A 13,512-nucleotide genomic window follows, 5' to 3' on the forward strand; every position below is an offset into this window, starting at 1 on the left:
CAATACAACAGAAAGCAAGAAAATCGTAGTGAAAGCACTGAAAAAATATAAAACAATTTAAAGAACAATTGCCTGGCCTCATGGAGAATGGTTACCTCAAAGAAAGAGAATATACAGCTAGTTCAAGGCTCACATGCAGCACCATATGAACCTTGTGTATCTCGGCCTACATCATTTGAGGCCGTATATTATATGAATATATCACTGCAGCTAACTTAGAACTGTCTTATTCCAGCTATGTTGTTCAATAGATCATAGGCTTCATGTGAACCATTCAGTACCACCTAATCTCATTTTCTTCCATAACTGGTAACATAAAGATACCATTACAACCTCTCCTGACCCAGCGAGTTATCATTTAATTAAAATAACACATAAATTTTTATTGTGCCTACTAGAAAGCTCATGGAAAATTGCATGAGCCATCTAAGGTTACCATGTAAGCTTTGGCTACAGGAAGAGATTATCTTGTTTTGACAGTTTTGTCAATCAATATTAATTTTTATTAATTCTAGCATCTAGAAAGTGGACTCAACTAGCACAGTTTATAATATGTTCCATCCCTCCAACCCTCCCTAGCTACCTTCCCTTGAATTCCTCTCATGCAACAACTTTAGTTGATAGCCTCTTTTTTCTTTGATTATTATTGTTACATGCATATGTAACATGCCTACACATATGTAATATATAGGATATATATATCATATATCATGCTATATATATATATATATATCTCCTTCTCAGTCAATTTTTGTTTGTGATATGGCTTCAAGGATGAGAGTTCTGTTTTGGACAGCCAATAAGGGAGTTTCTTTCAGGGAGAGCCTCATTCTCCTTCTTCTAGTAGTTATTAGTTGCCTGTAATTCTTTGTCTAGGGTAGGACCCCCAAATTTTCTCCCTTCTATGTAACCTCTGAAAAACAACCCAAGAACAAAAACAAAACAAGACAATGTATTGACAAATGATATAGAGTTGTAGTCATTTCATCTCCTAGAGCGGCAATGAATCATGAATGCAGATTCTTCCTTAGTAATCTAAGTAGCTCTGTAAATACACATGTCCAAATGACATAACAGTGATTCCTGAAGCACCAACATGAACTTAGCAATCACTTAAACATTTAATCCCTGATTGTTGCTGATATTGTCTTGTTATCACAAAGAAATCTTAAATTCTTTAAGCTTCTAAAGGAGCTAACTGATCAGGTCTGTGCTGTAACACACTCCAGCAAAAATCATAGATCAAAACTAATGAGAGACCTATAGGATTGATGTCATCTTGTTTACAATACTCTTGCCTGGGCTGGGGACAGGAATTAACCCTGTAAAATACTATTCTGCATGAACACACACACAGAGTCACACACAGAAAGACAGAGAGAGAAAAAGAGAGATGGGGAGAGAGAGAAATAAAAGCAAATTTTAAATTTTGAGTGTGAAAAAGAATTCCGTTATTCTTTTATCCACCAGTTATTTAAATTGCAGTTCTATATAATTCAGAAACCAACCACTTTTTCTTTTCACACTCTCTTTCTTTCTTTCTTTCTTTCTTTCTTTCTTTCTTTCTTTTTTTTTTCTTTTGTGAAATGGTGCATCAACTTGAATATGTCTTTCTTTTTTCTTATCAGTTTCAGTGGCATGCCCAGACGAAGAATGACAAATAAAGTCTGTCTGTATACAACTCTGAAAGCAAAAGGAGATATTCTTCTCAGGCTGATTTTAGCAGACATGTCTGAATCACCCTTGTGTGATGTGAACGTGTCAGATATTAGAAGATTTTAATGCATCTCTCTCCCTCCTCAAGTCTGTTTTACGAGATTCCAGATATTCACCTGATTCTTGTTGTTGTTTTGACAAGAGGTGTAAAATGTACTTTATGACCAAATCCATGTATGTTTTGGGCTGCTTCACTCAGTGGTGCTTGAGGGAACTTAATCAAGAAGGCTTTTATAGAGCTTAATGTAGAAAATAAAGTCAAGAAAGTAAGCACTGAAAATAAATTACCTTGAAAATGGTATAAATCCTCTTTATCTGTCTGTCTATATTTAATTTTTTTCATTTCACATGAAAGAAGATGCTGCTTGGGAGGACAGGGTTGTATCTCAAGGTTTAACGTTTGTCTTCTCATTTTGCTAGGGATGAGAAAATGTTAGCCCTAAAATCACTGAGATCTTGTCTCTGCTCTAGTCAATACTTCTGCATCAGTTTTTAAATGTTAGCAATGAATTGCTCATATGTCTAATAAATTTCCAATATTAATTGATCACACTAATTAGAATACGTGGACATAGTCTAAGTGTCATATACTCTCATATAGGTTGCTAATGCCTTTTATTGAACCTAAGTCTAATAAAAAAGAAAGAGGAAAAAGAACAACAACCAGAAAGTGAATGAGAGCTTTCTCATGATAAAGTAAAGGAAAAACTAATCAAAGCCTCTGTTTTTACAGAAATAAGTCATGTTTTCCAAATGTTTTTTTTTCTATCAATCTACTTTACCTTTTCCCTCCTCATTTGCTATTGAGCTATAGTTGTTGGTTAACAGGACTGCAAATCCAGGGCATGGTTTTCTCTCTTTCTTTCTTTCTCTCTCTCTCTCTCTCTCTCTCTCTCTCTCTCTCTCTCTTTCTTTCTTTCTTTCTTTCTTTCTTCATTTTCTTTCAGGGAAGAGTTATTTTCACGGGAATGCAGTGACCCTGCATAGTTGTACCTAGGCTTGGGGTTATCAGTGCCATGCTGAATCTTCCTAATGCCTTTTCCCTATTTAATTTATCTGGCTTCATCTTTATCCATTTTTTTTTCTCATCACTGATGGGGCATATAAACTTGGGTCGAATTTCTTGCTTTTTCCTCCCAGACTGAGTTCTTCATTGCTTCAAGACTCAAGAATGGCCAACATAGGAGGCAGCATACTATTCAAACTGTGAGTCAAGTGCTTATTAAATTTCAGGCCACATAAAATGACATGGGAAGTAATTTAAGAAAACAAGCAAGTCCTGAATGTAGTTCCATCAGGTATAGGGTCAGCACCAGGTTATAATTTACACCCCTGATTTTACAAATCCCTTCTATATCATTTTCTGTTTAGTTTAAAGGCCTAATGTGAGTTCTGTTGAATTAGACTTGAATCCCTGGGGTCACGGTGCTCTGTTCAAATCTGCCCTGAGCAATGTATGGGAAAGCAGCTGCCACCAATGTCAATGGAGTTCTATGAAGATTAATGGGACACCTGAAAAGTAACAAGGACTTTGAGTGATTTCAGGGAATTTGGCCTCTAGAAATCAATTTTCTTGAAACTGTCCTTGCTAATTTAACTGATACTATTTGACACTACTTTTGTGTAAGGCAAGCTGTAGGTAGGAAAATCAAGACATTATTGTAGCCCAGGATATGAGTTCATATGTGTGCTGTAGCACACAAACCTGTATCCACATGCTTAGGAGATATGGTATGGAAAATAACTCATTTATGCAGATTAGACAAAGTCAAAGCAGGTTTTCTACTTCCCCATGTTATTATGCTAACATACAAAGCAAGCATGGTGTTGCCTTAGTGTTTTCCAACTCTACCTGAATACTGAAAAAAATAGTTTCAGAGTACCCACAGGAAGGACAGCATTATAATTTTCACACTACATTAGTAAAAGTATAGTGTGCTAAAAACTGAAATTAGAAAAGAACAAACACTGTTATATTCTTAATTATTCTAAACACAAACAGAAAATATTAAAAAGTATTTTCACTTCATTGCCATAACTGCTAAGAAAGGTCACTTAGAGTTCTATAAAAGGCTCCCTTTTCAAAAACCTCCATTTTACAGAATTGTTAGTTGATGTAATCCTAGTATTGTGTTCAATAACTGCCTCTCTTGAATATTACAAAACAGTGTGAAAAGAGAGTCTCAAAAGGAGAAAAAAGAATCTAAGAAAAAATATAAGACCTTTAAAGCTATATGGTTTGCTTGCTCCTGACAGCTTGTTACATGTCTACTTTCTGAGTCCTCACTGGTCTTTAATTTGAGTCCTTATGTTTAGAAATAAAGACTCTGGCATTTCTCACGAAAGTACATAGAAAAAAATACACCATAAAGCTTGTTTGTTTAGAATTAGGGAGTATTCATGAGGTTCAACCAATCTAGTCTTTGTAGCTCAGAACTTATGATTTTCTATTTCATTATGGTATGGGGCCGACAGATGGCTGAGTGGTCACAATGCCTAGACAATAATACAGTTGATGGCTAAAACACATCTGTGCAAATACAAGATGTATGTAATACTCTAAGAATCTATCTTTCTTTATCTTTCTGTCCCTCTGTCTCTCCGGCTGTCCCTGCATGTAAACCACCCCTCTCTTACCCTAATAATATACTCAAGTAATTTTCTACTTGTTCCCAATGTCCCATGACTCTGGGTCCAATCACCCCCCAACATACACACACACACACACACACACACACACACACACACACACGAATCACAGTTGTTCCTGTCAATATTTAGGACTTTCCTAAGAAGCAACTCTTACAATTGCTCTGGCTTTTCTGGTTGTTTTGAAGGTCACATGACTTAATTCCACTGATTCACATAAATGATGATATTTAAAAGCTAAGAATAAAAAAACAAAATTTTGGAGAAGCTGAACTTAGCAAGTCACGTTAGAGAAAAGAGCCCATGTATCAATTGCCATAAGAGAAGAGGACAGCAAAGAAGCCCTCTACCTACAAGCCACAGTGTTTTGGACCTGAAGAAATCCTGTTCACAGCTGCATGTACGTGAGATTTAGGGAGGGTGATTTCAGGCTTGAGATAGAGAAAATGGCTGTCACTTTAATACTGACACATCCGAATCACCAGGTCGTTCCATGCCGCATTCTCTTAGCCCACTGACAGGAAAAGTCAGTTATTGTGATCAGCTCTCCGACAGAATTTGGACATGGAAAACCCACTGTGTGCCCTTGTCTTGTGTCATTACCAGACAAATTGTCAGGTGAGGAGGGAAGGTCAATAATGCTTGGTACTTGTCTGTTGTCGATGACTCTGTGTTCGACATCCTTCCCTCTACAATGAGTTCTCCAGGTGTCAGGCTGAGAGGAGAAAAGGAGTTACCACAGAAGCACCAGGCATGTTTTTAAATAGGGCTCTCAAAACAAGAATCGGTGACATGGATACAAGGAACTATTTTGGTTTACTCAAATGTTTCCACATTATGCTTGGACTTTGTGCAAGCCAGAAAGACCCAGTGTGCATCTGATAGTTGAGCTGTCCTCCTACCTGACAGATTTCTGTTCTGTAAAGCTAAATCTCCTTTAGACCACAGGCAAGTTTATGTTACTATTATATAAATACTCATTTAAAATCCCTCTATTTGATCCTAAGAATTTTTACTCTGACACGTCAATGTGTACACACACACACACACACATGATAGATGATTGATAGATAAATGATAGATAAATAAATGATAGATAGATAGATAGATAGATAGATAGATAGATAGATAGATAGTTTCAATTTACAGTTTTCTATTTCTGTCTGGAGAAACAAGAATGAAATCTAAATGAGAAATGGAGAAAAATAAGACTTTATGAAGTACTCAATATTACTGCTGAACTTTTGTATCTTTCATGACACAGATGTAGATTTTTAAAAAAAAAGAATTTTCCCAGTTCTCTGCTTTGCTAGCAGCTTTCGGGGGACAGAGGCCAGTGAACTCAACAGAGGCCTATTATCAGTGAAATATGATCATCTTCAACCCCAGGAGGAATGATCATTTATTATAATGGCACGGCAGGAAAATTCCCTATAGTTAGTTCATTTCTAATTTAATCACATTGTTTTGCTGTTATATGATTGAAGACACTGTCCCTACACACATTTTTGCATGCATTATTTCTACTTTTATTACTTTTTCTATAGATCTGGCTTCATGCTGATCCCGTATACTTGGGGAATATATATTCTACGAAGAGCAAGCTATTCTTGATAATAGGATGAGATGTATATGCATATGAAAAATGTTAGTTATCAAGTATGAGACCCAGGTATCACTAGTCTAGTTTACTTTCTCATAATAAACTGACAAGTGAGTATGCAGGGGTGAAAACAAGTGTAATCTACCTCTAGCAATCGAAAGTTAGAGGGCTGTGAGTTTGAGGGGTCTAGGCTATATACTGAGTGTTCAGCCAGCCTGGAATACACCACAAAACCCAGTCTCGGGAAAATAAACAATAACATTAGGTGTCACATATCTACTGTATAATTTGCATTTTCTTTGTTATATACAATTTTAGTGTCTCTGCATTTCTCAGAAAAAAAAGAAAGAAGGCAAGAAACAGGCAGACAGATAACATTAGAGGGTGTAGAAGTATTACAGACTCCTCTTACAACTGCATGTGGTAGCCATCTCTTCTGCCACAGAAGCAACTGTGTGGCTTAAGGTTTTGTTCTGAGCTGTATGCTGACAATGTTTTCAAGTATTCCTCCAAGAACACAGGAAATGACACATCTTTCATTGGTAACGTGGCTGTTAATGTGTAATGCTTTCAAAAGGCTTTGTGTGGTTTGTGGAAGTAGAGCTTTGTGTGGTTTGTGGAAGTAGAGCACATGGGCTTTGATGATTTGGCCCAAAGGAGTGTTCAAACAACTAGAAAGAACACTAGATAAAATGCTCACCATATACTCACATGTGGCATTATTTATTATCCTTTTGCCTCTTCCACAACAATTAAAAATTTTAAGGCCTATATAATAATTATACTGCAATGCTTTTAAGGAAAATTCACAATTTTAATGTCTTCAAAAATCAGTCACAAGGATAACTTTGTTAATTAGTCAAGAAATTTCACGAGAGCAAAAATTAAAAGGTAAGATTGTCTAAGAAGTCTTAACTCCTGTCATCTATCCTATGTATAAGAACATATGTGAATATATTGGCTATCAATACATCATGTATAATATTATAGCAAATTAGATACTAAAAATCTGCATAAATTAAGTCATAATTACAATCCTCTCATTTGACTTAGTTTTTATTAATATAGAACTAATTAATGAATCATGTTATGTTTCTGTCTATTTGTCTCTGAGCTGTCTGAACTTTCTGTCTACTTATTTGTGTTCTTTTCTAACTATTTGGTATTGAGACTCTAATAAACTTTTGTTCTTCAATGATGAAATTACACAAAATACTTTAAAATTAGTAATGTAGAACATGAAGAAAATACTTCAAAATTAAAACAAATGTTGCTTATTTCACCAAAGGCATATAATAAGCTGTTTTCAAAAATTTGATCCTCACAGAATTTGATTTATACCAATTATCAGTATACTTATTAATATTGTACTAGCCAGGAAGAGGTAAATGTCCTTTTAGAAATCTCCTGGAAGATAGTTACACACACACACACACACACACACACACACACACAAAATCCTTGAAAGGAAATAAAATCATTTTATGTCTTTTTTAAATTTTGTGAAATTCAAGATCTTTTATGTAAAGTCATTTGAATATTTTTTGCTGTAATCTCATTGTGAAAGTAAACACTTTAAATAACATCAAAGAATGGCTGCAATAGGTCTATAGTAGAACAATCCACATTCTTGAAACTCATCTATTTTCAATTATACCAAGTATAAATAACAAAGAATTTTTTCTCTGTAATCTTACTTCTCCTCTCTCTCTCTCTCTCTCTCTCTCTCTCTCTCTCTCTCTCTCTCTCTCTGTGTGTGTGTGTGTTTCTTTGTGTGTGCATGCATGTACCTAGAAATGAGTTCTTTGTCTACATGTATATCTGTGTAGGCCCCGGGCTACAGAAGCCAGAGAAGAAATTGGGTCCAGTGCGACTAGAGTTACTGACCCTTGTATATCACCATGTCTGTCCTGAGATTTGAGTCCAAGTCATCTATAAAAACCATGAGAGCTCTTATCTACTGAGCCATGTTTATTGAATCCCAATATACTTAAGCAAATGCATTTGAAATTTATATCTCCGTCACTCCTAATAAAGCATGCATTTGTATGTTTGAATACATTTACATTTCTATAGGACTACCACATGATGAATGTCTAAATGTTATTATGATTTTCCATTTTAAACCTTCAAATTGTTCAAATCATTTCTACACTTACAAAGATATACTCATGTTACATTTTTTTTTCTTCAATATCCACAGATAGGATTCAAAATAAAAATCCCAGTTCTATGTGTAAATGCGTTTAGATTCTGCAAGGATTTCGTTTGATGTTTTAAAACTTAGCATGTTTTTATCAATGATTATCACTGTTTTTTCTAGAGATTTCACCTGGGCTCGCAGAAGTTGAAGATAAAATACAAATAGCAGTTGGAAAATCATTCCACATGCATACTTTCCATATCAAATTTAAATTTGAAGTGAAGACAAAAAGTAAATGCTGACTGTGGATGGTGTACCAATCATTTCCAATAGTGACTATGTTTCTGTCCACAGGGTGTGATTTCAAGACCCAGTTGACTAATGACTATAATTTTCATTTCATTAGTATTTATGCTTCATGATAACACATATTCCTTTCAGTGCTCTGAGAGGCTCTGATTTACCTACAACTGGGATGAAGCTGTTGCTTTGCATTCTATAAAAGTAATTTATTTAGTACCTAAGTGAAGATTTTACTTATGCCTACCTAGACCCACTTATTCAAAATAAATTATAACTTTTAATAAAATAGCTCTTAATGCATTACTGCCACCCATTAAAATGATAAAAAAAAAAATGATGCTGTCACTTGACTAACTTAAGTCTAGGAATAAAACAACTCCATAGTATTTTTTTCCATAGACACATGTGAATACTTCAAATGAGAGAATAAGTTGTATGAGTTTACTTATCATGAGTAGATAGAGTTGTAGTCATCTACCAAGGATAGCAGATATTATGGTAAGAAAGATATTCCATACAAACAACCTCTTCGTGTATAAAAGATTTTCTTTTTCTCTGTTGGGTTTTGAAATGATGGTTTTCTGTTTGTTTGTTCATTTTTTTGCTTTTGTTTGAGATAATGCTTCTTGGAGTTTTGGCTTCATATATGTGTCTAGGTGATAACTTATTTTAAGAGATATTAAAAGTGAAAGAATAAGCAGTGGCTCAACTACTGCACATGTCACCTTCCTTGATGAGGAAAATTCCTAAAAGATCAAAAGATTCTCTTTATAAAACCAAGAATGGAAATATATATATATATATATATATATATATATATATATATATATATATATATATATATATATACTGGGCACTTCCATAAGAAAAATAGAAGTTAGCTTATGTCACAGGTCAACAACCAACACAATCATTACGATGGTAGCCAGTACCCAGTGTTTTATCAAAGGGGGGGGGAGAATTCATTTAGCAAAGATCATATTTAAAAATTTTTGAGAATATAGTATAATTAAATCATTTCTCCCTCCTCTTTCCTTTATCCATACTCTACCATGTATACTTCCTTGCTTTTTATAAAATTAATGTCCTCCTTTTTAATTGCTGGTACATGAATATAAAGTCCTTGGTCTCTGACTCTTGCTAACTTTCTGCCCTTATATTTCAACATTCCTTGAGGCATAGGCATGCTGATGTATATAGATAGAGATAGAGATAGAGATAGAGATAGAGATAGAGATAGAGATAGAGATAGAGATAGAGATTAGATAGAGATTAGATAGAGATAGATTCGATATATATATAGATAATATATTCTTATCTTTATGTTTAATGTTAAATATAATTTTAATAATTTAATATGTTACAGAATATATGGTATATAATATATTGTATATTATATATTATATATAAACATAACATTACATACAAACATATTCCTAAATATAACTCCTCTATATGCTACTTTTATGTATGTTTTTAGGGCTGACCAATTGATATAAGACAATCAGCTACTGTGCTCCTCCCTTGAGAAAATTTCTTCTCTTACTCTCAGCATTCCTTAATTGCTTGTAGCATTTTGTATAGGGTTGAGGTCTCCTGGACATTTTCTACCCAGTTTGGCATTGCTAATGGTGTTGACATTGTTGAGTTCATGCTTATGCAGTCCTGTAGAAGTGAATTTAAGAATACAGTCTTTAACATTACCAGGAGAAACAGTCAGCAAACTCCTTGTCTGGGATTGCATTGCATCTGTAGATTGCTTTTAGCAAGATATACATTTTTACTATATTAATCCTGCCAACCCATGAGCATGGAAGATCTTTCTATCTTCTGAGATCCTCAGTTGCTTTCTTCAGGGGCTTGAAGTTCTTGTAAAACAGATTTTTCACTTGCTTGGTTAGATTCATACCAACATATTTCCTCTTATTCGTGACTATTGTGAAGGGTATTGTTTCTCTAATTTCTTTCTCAGCCTGTTCATCCTTTAAGTAGAGGAAGGTTACTGATTTGTTTGAGTTCATTTTATATCCAGCCACTTTGCTGAAGTTGTTTATCAGCTGTAGGAGTTCTCTGGCAGAAGTTTTGGGGTCATTTAAGTATACTATCATATCATCTGCAAATAGTGATATTTTGACTTCTTCCTTTCCAGCTTGTATTCCTTTGCCCTCCTTTTATTGTCTAATTATTCTGGCTAGGACTTCGAGTACTATATTGACTAGGTAGGGAGTGGGCAGCCTCTAGTTCCTGATTTTAGTGGGATTGCTTCAAGTTTTTCTACTTTCAGTTTCATGTTGGCTACAGGTTTGCTGTATATTGCTTTTACTATGTTTAGGTATGGCTTTTGAATTCTTGATCTTTCCAAGACTTTTACCATAAAGGGATGTTCAATTTTGTCAAATGCTTTCTCAGCATCTAATGAGATGATTATGTGAGTATTTTTCCTTTTAGTTTCTTTTATAGTGGATTATGTTGATGGATTTTCATATATTGACACATCCCTGCATTTCTGGGATAAAGCCTACTTGATCATGATGGATAATTGTTTTGATTTGTTCTTGGATTCAGTTTGTGAGAATTTTATTATTTTTGCATCAATATTCACAAGGGAGATTTTTCTGAAGTTCTCTTTCTTTGTTGCATTGTTGTGTGGTTTAGGTATAAGTGTAATTGTGGCTTCATAGAATGAATTGGGTAGTGTTCCTTCTGTTTCTATTTAGAATTGGTATTAGGTCTTTTTAGAAGGTTGATAGAATTCTGCATTAAAACCATCTGGTCTTGGGCTTTTTTTGTTTGGAAGACTTTTAGTGACTGCCGCTATTTCTCTAGGGGTGATGGAACTGTTTAGATGGTTTATCTGATAGTGATTTAATTTTGGCACCTGGTATCTGTTTCAAAATTGTCTATTTCATCCAGATTTTTCAATTTTGTTGAGTATAGACTTTTAAAGTAGGATCTGATGGGTTTTTGAATTTCCTCGGGTCCTGTTGTTATGTCTCCTTTTTTTCAGTTCTGATTATTATTTCAATCTTCTTGTATCTGTTGAGGCCTGTTTTGTGACCGAGTATATGATCAATTTTGGAGAAGGGACCAAGAAGTGCTGATAAGAAGGTATATTCTTTTGTTTTAGAATGAAATGTTCTATAAATATCTGTTAAGTCATTTTTGTTCATAACTTCTGTTAGTTTCTCTGTGTCTCTGTTTAGTTTCTGTTTCTATGATCTATCCGTTGTTGAGAGTGGGGTGTTGAAGCCTCCTACTATTATTGTGAGAGGTGCAATGTATTCTGTTGGTGACTCCTAATTTCTTTCCTAGGTTTCCTATCTCCTGGGTTGTCTCCCTTTGTGATTTCTCTCTTGTTTCTATTTCCATTTTTAGGTCCTGGATGGTTTTGTTCAATTCCTTCATCTGTTTGGTTGTGTTTGTCTGTAATTCTTTTAAAGATTTTTATGATTCCTCTTTAAGGGCCTCTACCTGTTTACCTGTGTTCCCCTGTATTTTTTAAGGGAGTTATTTATGTTCTTTTAAAAGTTCTCTATCGTCATTATGAGAAGTGATTTTAAATCCAAATCTTCCTTTTCCAGTGTGATGGGGTATCCAGGACATGCTATGGTGGAAGAACTGGGTTCACCATGATGCCAAGTAACCTTGGTTTCTGTTGCTTATATTCTTATGCTTGCCTCTTGCCATCTGGTTATCTCTAGTGCTACCTGCCCTCTCTGTCTCTGACTGGAGCCTGTCCCTCCTGTGATCCTTATTGTGTCAGAACTTCTCAGAGTCCAGCTGTCTCTGTGATCCTATGATTCTGGGATCCTATGATTCAGAGCTCCTGCTAGTCAAGTTGCCTCTGAAATCCTGAAATCCTGGTGACCAAGATCCTGAGATCCTGTGATCCTGGGCCTGTTAGAGCACCTGAGAATCCAGCTTCTTCTGGGTGTTACAGGACTGGGTACATAGCTATAGCCCAAGGTCTACTGAGGGCACCAGCTCAGATAGGAATTAACCTGTACCACTGGTAGGAAGTGGGTTCCTGCATCCCTGGATCCCACTGGCCCTAAATAACCCAGTGTAGGGGCAAATGTTGTAGCCTCCTCACCTATGATTCTGGGCATTTTAGAGCACCTGGGAGTAAATCTTCCTCTGGGTATTTTGGGACTGTGTGCAGAGCTAAGGCCCAAGGTCTGCTCAGGGCACTTGCTCAAACTAGAAGGTGGTTAATTTCATTGAATTCTTTCCTTTATCTCCTTCAAACTTCTTGAATTCTTTGATGAATTGTATGATTGTTCTTTCAAATTATGTGTCTTGGGTTAATCTAGGTTATTTTCTTTGGCAAACACTTCTATAGGACAGATAGGTTTTTGAGGGGAGATGCTGGCTTGAGTTTTCACCATGCTGATAATTACATGATGAGACCTAAGCATGGGGAACTTTGTTGTCTGTTTTGTTCTTGATATAGACAAATTCAGTTGGAGCATAAGAGAGTTTATTTTTAACACATTCACAAAATGGTATTGAAACTTTTAAAAACCTTTTTTTATATTAGCTTTCCTATGTTCTCATTCTCTGATTTAATCTTATGAGTATTTATCATACCTATCCTAATTTCCCTTTCATTTCCAAACCCCTGGGGTACTGTTTGTGTAGATATAATTCACCAAGGAAAGCAAAGACAAAAATACTTTTAACTGTTATGCAATTTACTTTAAAATTTAAGACACAAGAAATTCCATTATGGCTTTGCCTTTGGATACTCACATAAAGTTGAAGATTTCTTTACTCTTCCTCCAATTACCCAACAATCAAAGTCTTATTTTCTTTAACCTACAAACTGCAAAAAGTCCCAAACAAGCAATCAACTTTTCATGTTATTGTGTAATAATGCCTGTGACTACAGTCACTCTAGCTCTGTGTCTTGAATGATAGGTTCAGAATTGAGCAATATCTTTTGTCTTGCTGTTTCTTTAATGGAACCCTGAGCAGTGAAAATTCTAGACTGTACAACTCTGTGCTCAATATAGCTGCTAACTGCATAGGTCTCAAACAAGCAATCATAACACCTCATGCTATTTTATTATAATCTCTGTTACTATATTCACTCTGG

This window comes from Arvicanthis niloticus, chromosome 14, assembly GCF_011762505.2.
Source record: "Arvicanthis niloticus isolate mArvNil1 chromosome 14, mArvNil1.pat.X, whole genome shotgun sequence".
Classification (NCBI taxonomy): Eukaryota; Metazoa; Chordata; class Mammalia; order Rodentia; family Muridae; genus Arvicanthis; species Arvicanthis niloticus.